A 7,727-nucleotide genomic window follows, 5' to 3' on the forward strand; every position below is an offset into this window, starting at 1 on the left:
TAGAGAGTAACCTATAGTTTATGAACTGGGACATTAGTATAGAGATTAACCTAGTAGTCTGTACACTGGGACATTAGCATAGAGAGTAACCTAGTAGTCTGTACACTGGGACATTAGTATAGAGAGTAACCTAGTAGTCTGTACACTGGGACATTAGTATAGAGATTAACCTAGTAGTCTGTACACTGGGACATTAGTATAGAGAGTAACCTATAGTTTATGAACTGGGACATTAGTATAGAGAGTAACCTAGTAGTCTGTACACTGGGACATTAGTATAGAGAGTAACCTAGTAGTCTGTACACTGGGACATTAGTATAGAGAGGAACCTAGTAGTCTGTACACTGGGACATTAGTATAGAGAGTAACCTAGTAGTCTGTACACTGGGACATTAGTATAGAGAGTAACCTAGTAGTCTGTACACTGGGACATTAGTATAGAGAAAAGCCTAGTAGTCTGTACACTGGGACATTAGTATAGAGAGTAACCTAGTAGTCTGTACACTGGGACATTAGTATAGTGAGTAACCTAGTAGAGAGTGGCAGACAGGCTCGTGGTCAAGGCAGGCAGAATGGTCAGGCAGGCAGGTACAGAGTCCAGAACAGGCAAGGGTCAAAATCGGGAGGACGAGAAAAAGGAGAAAAGGCAAAGCAGGAACACGAACACAAACCGGTTTAGCATATCCCGAAGCACATCATTGACCAAAGCCTGGAAAACGGATGGGGCTTTGGTGAGTCCAAATGGCATGACCTGGTACTCATAATGTCCCCTGGCTGTGTTGAAGGCTGTCTTCCACTTATCCCCCTCGCGTATTCGAACCAGGTGGAAGGCATTTCGAAGGTCCAACTTGTAAAATATGGTGGCCCCCTGGAGAGGTTCAAACAGCGAGAAGAGGCGATGTAGGGGGTAACAATTCCTGACAGTAATGTTGTTATGTCCCCAGTAGTCAGTGCACGGACGCAGGGTCTTGTCCTTCTTCTCCACAAAGAAAAACCCTGCGCAGGAGATGCAGACGGACGGACGGCCTCAATGGCCTGAGGCTCCTCTATGTACTCCTCCGTAGCTTTGGTCTCTGGTCCAGACAGAGATTACAACCGACCCCGAGGTGGTGTAGTGCCTGGGAGAAGGTCAATGGCACAATCATGAGGACAGTGCGGGGAAAGGGAAGTAGCACGTGCCTTACTGAACACTTCCAGGAGGTCATGGTATTCTATGGGGATAGCAGAGACATCCACAGTATTGCTAACATCCTGAGGAAAGTGACTTGAGGAAGGCTGTGCTGCTTGAAGGCAGTGGGAATGGCAAAATGGGCTCCAACCCAGGATGGAGCTTGTGGTCCAGTCAATCACAGGATTGTGTTTTTGGAGCCAGGAAAATCCCAACACAACCGGAACAGGGGGAGATGCAATGAGGAGGAACTGTATTGTCTCACTGTGGATACCAGAAACCCGTAATTGAATGGGCACAGTACTATGGGTGACTTCCCCTATAGAGGGGCCATCCAGTGCCCTAGCATCCATGGGCACAGAGAGAGGCTGAGTGGGAATACCAAGCTCCAAAGCTATCGTGGCATCCATAAGATTTTCATCAGCCCCAGAGTCAATGAGCACTCAGAGACTTAGATTGGTCTCCCCACAGCACAAGAGCGAAAAGGGGTGTGCGGGTGATGGGAATTAGGGAACTCCCAGTCTGACTCACCATAGTACTGGTACCCACTAGAGACAGGGCTTACCTAATAGGGCAGGTAGCTATAAAATGTCCTGCTCCTCCACAGTACAGACAACATTTATTATTCATCCTCCGTGAGCGTTCCCCAACTGATTACCTAGCTCTTCCCAACTGTATAGGCTCAGGAGTATCCAACTCACCCGCCGTAGACTCACGAGAGAGCTCGGGTGGGTTCAACTCCTCTCGGAAGAGGTGCCTTCGGAAACTTACGGATTCCATAGGAGGTGAAAGCGCCATATCGGGTGCACCCGAGACCTGACCTCTCACTCTTGCGTTCCCTTAAGCGTCCATCAATTTTAATGGTTAAAGCGTTAAGTGAGTTGAGGTCCACTGGCAGTTCCAGAGCAGCTGACTCATCCTTAACCTCAGATAATACGTGCAGAAAAGTATTGAAAAGACACTCCAGATTCCAGACACTCTCGGCGTCAACATGCGAAGGTCCATTGTGTAGTCCGCCACACTACAGCAGTTTTGACAGAAGTCAAGCAGTTCGCTGGCCGCCTTTCTCCCGGATACCGGAGACTAAAAAGCTTCTCACATCTGCCATGAATTCCTCCAAATGACGGCAAATGGCAGATTGCTGTTCCCAAACTGCAGTAGCCTAGGAGAGCGCCCTTCCCGACATTAGCGTAATTATATACACTATCGTCGATCGGTCTGAAGAAAACGAATTTGGCTGTAGCTCAAAAATAAGCGAACACTTAGAAAGAAAACACCAGCAGGTATCAGGATTCCTGATACAATAACGAAGACTGGTGAAACAGATCAGGGTGTGACAAGTATAGAGAGTAGCCTAGTAACCTATACACCAGGACATTAGTATAGAGAGTAACCTAGTAGTCTATACACTGGGACATTAGTATAGAGAGAAGCCTAGTAGTCTGTACACTGGGACATTAGTATAGAGAGAAGCCTATTAGTCTATCATCTGGGACATTAGTATAGAGAGAAGCCTAGTAGTCTATCATCTGGGACATTAGTATAGAGAGAAGCCTAGTAGTCTGTACACTGGGACATTAGTATAGAGAGAAGCCTAGAAGTCTATACACTGGGACATTAGTATAGAGAGAAGCCTAGTAGTCTTTCAACTGGGACATTAGTATAGAGAGAAGCCTAGTAGTCTATCATCTGGGACATTAGTATAGAGAGAAGCCTAGTAGTCTATCAACTGGGACATTAGTATAGATATTAACCTAGTAGTTTATGAACTGGGACATTAGTATAGAGAGTAACCTAGTAGTCTGTACACTGGGACATTAGTATAGAGAGTAACCTAGTAGTTTATGAACTGGGACATTAGTATAGAGAGTAATCTAGTAGTCTGTACACTGGGACATTAGTATAGAGAGTAACCTAGTAGTCTGTACACTGGGACATTAGTATAGAGAGAAGCCTAGTAGTCTATCATCTGGGACATTAGTATAGAGAGAAGCCTAGTAGTCTGTACACTGGGACATTAGTATAGAGAGAAGCCTAGTAGTCTATCATCTGGGACATTAGTATAGAGAGAAGCCTAGTAGTCTGTACACTGGGACATTAGTATAGAGAGAAGCCTAGTAGTCTATCATCTGGGACATTAGTAGTTTGGCTTTACTTTCACTCTGACTTGTTAATAATATCTGTCACCCTGCTTGAAACTTCTGCTGGGGCTGGCACGCACACACACACACACACACGCGCGCGCGCGCACACGCACAAGCACACATGCAAGCATACAGACACACACACACACACACACACGCACATGCAAACATACAGACACACACACACACACACACACACACACACACACACACACATGCAAGCATACAGACACACACACACGCACACATGCAAGCATACAGACACACACACACACATACTTGCAGACACACACCACACACATCCCCTCTGGCTAGTTGAGGAGGGAGGCCAGGAAGAGATGAATGTCTCTCCATCCCCACCTGTCCCAACCCCAACATTTCACTTAACAAATGATAAACAAATTCAGGTTGAGGGACAATATTGTGCTCAGAGGGAGCAAAAATACAACATTGGTCTAAGGTGACAGATTTCCTTCTCACGGTGAGAAATTACCACGTGTTTATAGTACCATGGAACCTCTCAGGGTGTGTGTGTGTGTGTGTGTGTGCGTGTGCGTGTGTGTGTGCGTGTGTGTGTGCGCGTGTGTGCGTTGTGGATTACTGATCATTTACAACTATATAGACAAAGAAATCCTCCCATGAAAAATAAAAGTTGAACTCAATTTTCTTTCCCATGCAGACACTGCAGCATTAATGACTGTACAGCAATCTAATGAAATGCATTCATCAAAGAAAGCAGGGTTACAGGCCACAGGGAGCCAAAGATCAGTTTGAATGTTCAACAAACGCATGTCTTTTTCCTTTTTACCATTCCATCATCAGGGAGCTCATTTGAATTTGAAAGGGTTTTACATTCTATGTAGTATAAAGTATGGAACAACAAAACATCTATATCTATTGTACTTACACAAGGATACAAAACAATATTTCATCATAGTCACAAAAACAATAGTTCTCATATATATCTTATATCTTATATACAGTACCTTACACATGTATAAATCTGTTGAAATCATTCTTCCATCTCCTGTAGCTAGTTCGAGAGAGAGAGAGAGAGAGAGAGAGAGAGAGAGAGATAGAGAAAGGAGAATGTGGAGGGAGAGAGAGAGTTATTTGCACATGATTTAACACTTACATTAAACCAGGAATTTATTATTTCTTAAAATACATTTGAGAATAAGATTGTGTGTGTGTGTGTGTGTGTGTGAATAAGGCAGTGTCAGCCTGTGTGTGTGTGCGTGTGTGTGTGTGTGTGTGTGTGTGTGTGTGTGTGTGTGAATAAGGCGGTGTCAGCACTTTGCCTGTCATCTGTAGAGATGGATGGAGACAGCGATGGATGGGAGTGCCTGTTCTTATTTACCTCATCTGACACATCCAAAGACACACCAGTGTTCATTTTGGCACTCTTTTTTTATGTTTTAGATTTAGTCTAGTCTTAGTCATTTTGACTGAAATATAATTAAGTCTTAGTCACACGTTACACATTTGAATAATGATTTAGTCTAGTTATTGTCAACATGATGAAAGTGATGGGCCATTTTAGTCAACTAAATGGCCTTGAATTTGTATCACATTTTATTCAAATCACATTTGTATTGCCTCATTAAAGCTGCAATGTGTATCTTTTTGGGCGACCAAACCAAATTCACATAGAAATATGAGTTATAGATCTGTCATTCCCATTAAAAGCAAGTCTAAGAAGCGGTAGATCTGTTCTATGTGTGCTATTTTTATGCTTCCCGTTCTTACGTTTTGTTTTTTGCATCTTCAACTTGTGGTTTTGTACACCAGCTTCAAACAGCTGGAAATATCATATTTTTCACAGCGATTAAAATAGTACAATGATTATCTACACTATATTTGCTTGTTTTGTCACATAAACTGAAATTAGGCGAACTATTCGAATTTTAGCAACCAAGAAATTGCAGAGCGATTTCTGCATTTTGTACCTTTTTAACCTATAGTAAAGATAAATCCCTGACTTTCATGTGCACAAACATACATAGTCCTACCAACATGTGTTTCAGCATAACATCATATTCTCTTCCCAACAGCAGAAATATAACAAACATATACAATAATATAGAACTCTTATCTGGCCATGTAAACTCCTTATTCAGCCTACATAGATACTGTACATTACATAGAAAACAAACAGACTCACACAAGCAGAGAGAGGGAGAGAGGGTAGCACAATCACCAGATGGTACTGCAAAATATTGGCAAAGTAATATGGGTCACACCTCCTCTAGGCCTACATTACTATTGTTATCAACATTACACAGTCACCAATTGTTTAGTCACGAGTCGAATCGCGAGTCCATGTGGTTGAAGTCCCAGTACTCTATTCTGAGTCACTGGGTCCAAAATAAAGTTATTTATCCAGTCAGATATTGTGTAGAGGCAAGAGGGATTTTGTCAATAAATTGTTTGCTATTCATTTTCCTCTCTTTCTGTGCAACCAAATGGTTGCCAAGGCTACTGTTAATGCTTCCAGGGCCACATTCAGTTGCAAAACGTTCTCGAACATTGCAGATAGAAATATCGTGAATAGAGCCGACGTTATTTCTTATTCAACATGTCAGAGCGGCATGTTTGTTCTACATAGCATATTTCTATCTGAACGTTCCAAAACGTTGCGTCCTGCTGAACGCGCCCTAAACTGTTAGCTATAGCTAGCTAATGAGGTGGCATGACTGAACAAGTCGTAGCCTAAACAAATGGTTAATAATCCGGTCCCCAAGTAGCCTAGTTTTAAAACGGCCTGAGATATGCTTTATGAGTGTAAAAGAAAGAAAAAACGTAGTGCTTGTATTAACGTAGTGCTTGTATTAACGTAGTGCTTGTATTAACGTAGTGCTAACGTTGTGCTTGTATTAACGTAGTGCTTGTATTAACGTAGTGCTTGTATTAACGTAGTGCTAACGTTGTGCTTGTATTAACGTAGTGCTTGTATTATGGGTCATACCTTTTGAATGGTAACGGCTAAAAACAAGCCGTTTTTTCTGAGGGAAAGAGGGATACTTGGTTTGTACTTTGGCTACAGATCCTGGCTATGAAATAAAGTGCAAGGGGTCGAGCGAGAATACAAATTCAAAAAGTTTCTATACTCAAGGGAGAGAAAAACATAGCTAGACTGTTGTTTTACTATTAAACAAAATGCTGCTATTTTAATTTCTTAAAGCAGCTTGTGTTTTTTAACCAAGAAGCAAGAGAATAGCCTGCACAACGGAGCCTGTCTGCCGGTCTACTCACACTCATCGCTTGCTTGCTCTCCCGCAGTTCACCAGCTGATGTAGGCTGTGTGTGCCGGGTGTGGCACTTCCTTCCCACTGCTGAACATAACTGCGCTGCACATCTGTACTGCCAATTATTAATGGTGTTTATCACTGAAAATCTCTCAATCTCTCCAAGATTCTTGTCCAGTCCATTTAGTAGTCAGATTTTAGTCACAGAGATAATTTTGTATCGTCTCGTTTTAGTCAGCTGCAATAAAAAATAATTGTAGTTTTAGTTATATTTTTTCGGAGTCTATTTAGTCAGTTACAGTCTCGTCAATTGCCATCGGAAAAAATCGGTTTTTGACTAATATTTGATTCACTCTTTCTGTTGACAAAATTAATGCTGACACACACACACACACACGCACACACACACACACACACACACACACACACACACTAGGTGAGGAGAGGAAATTGAACCCCCTGAAATCCCCCTCAGGTCTGAGTATTCAGAGTGGACCCAGCACTTAACAATGTACAATGTACATTGTTCTTGGGGACAAAAGAAAGAAAGGGAAGGAAGAAGGAAAGTTAGAGACTTAATGGGATGCTAGCAGATACCAATAGACTTCCAGTCATTGCGCTAACGCTAGTATCCCTTTAAGAATGTGCATGCATGTCAATGCCTTCTTCTGAGAGAGAGACATAGAGAGAGAGAGAGAGAGAGAGAGAGTAAAGGAGAGAGAGGGAGAGTAAAGGAGAGAGAGAGAGAGAGAGTAAAGGAGAGAGCGGGAGAGAGAGAGTGTAAAGGAGAGAGAGAAGAGAGAGACAGTAAAGGAGAGAGAGAGAGAGAGAGAGTAAAGGAGAGAGAGAGAGAGAGTAAAGGAGAGAGAGAGAGAGAGAGTAAAGGAGAGAGAGAGAGAGAGTAAAGGAGAGAGGGAGAGAGAGAGAGAGAGAGTAAAGGAGAGAGAGAGAGAGAGTAAAGGAGAGAGAGAGAGAGGGAGAGAGAGCGAGAGAGAGAGAGAGAGTAAAGGAGAGAGAGAGATAGAGAGAGTAAAGGAGAGAGAGAGAGAGAGTAAAGGAGAGAGAGAGAGAGAGAGAGTAAAGGAGAGAGAGAGAGAGAGTAAAGGAGAGAGAGAGAGAGAGAGTAAAGGAGAGAGAGAGAGAGAGAGAGAGTAAAGGAGAGAGAGA

This window comes from Oncorhynchus clarkii, chromosome 15, assembly GCF_045791955.1.
Source record: "Oncorhynchus clarkii lewisi isolate Uvic-CL-2024 chromosome 15, UVic_Ocla_1.0, whole genome shotgun sequence".
Classification (NCBI taxonomy): Eukaryota; Metazoa; Chordata; class Actinopteri; order Salmoniformes; family Salmonidae; genus Oncorhynchus; species Oncorhynchus clarkii.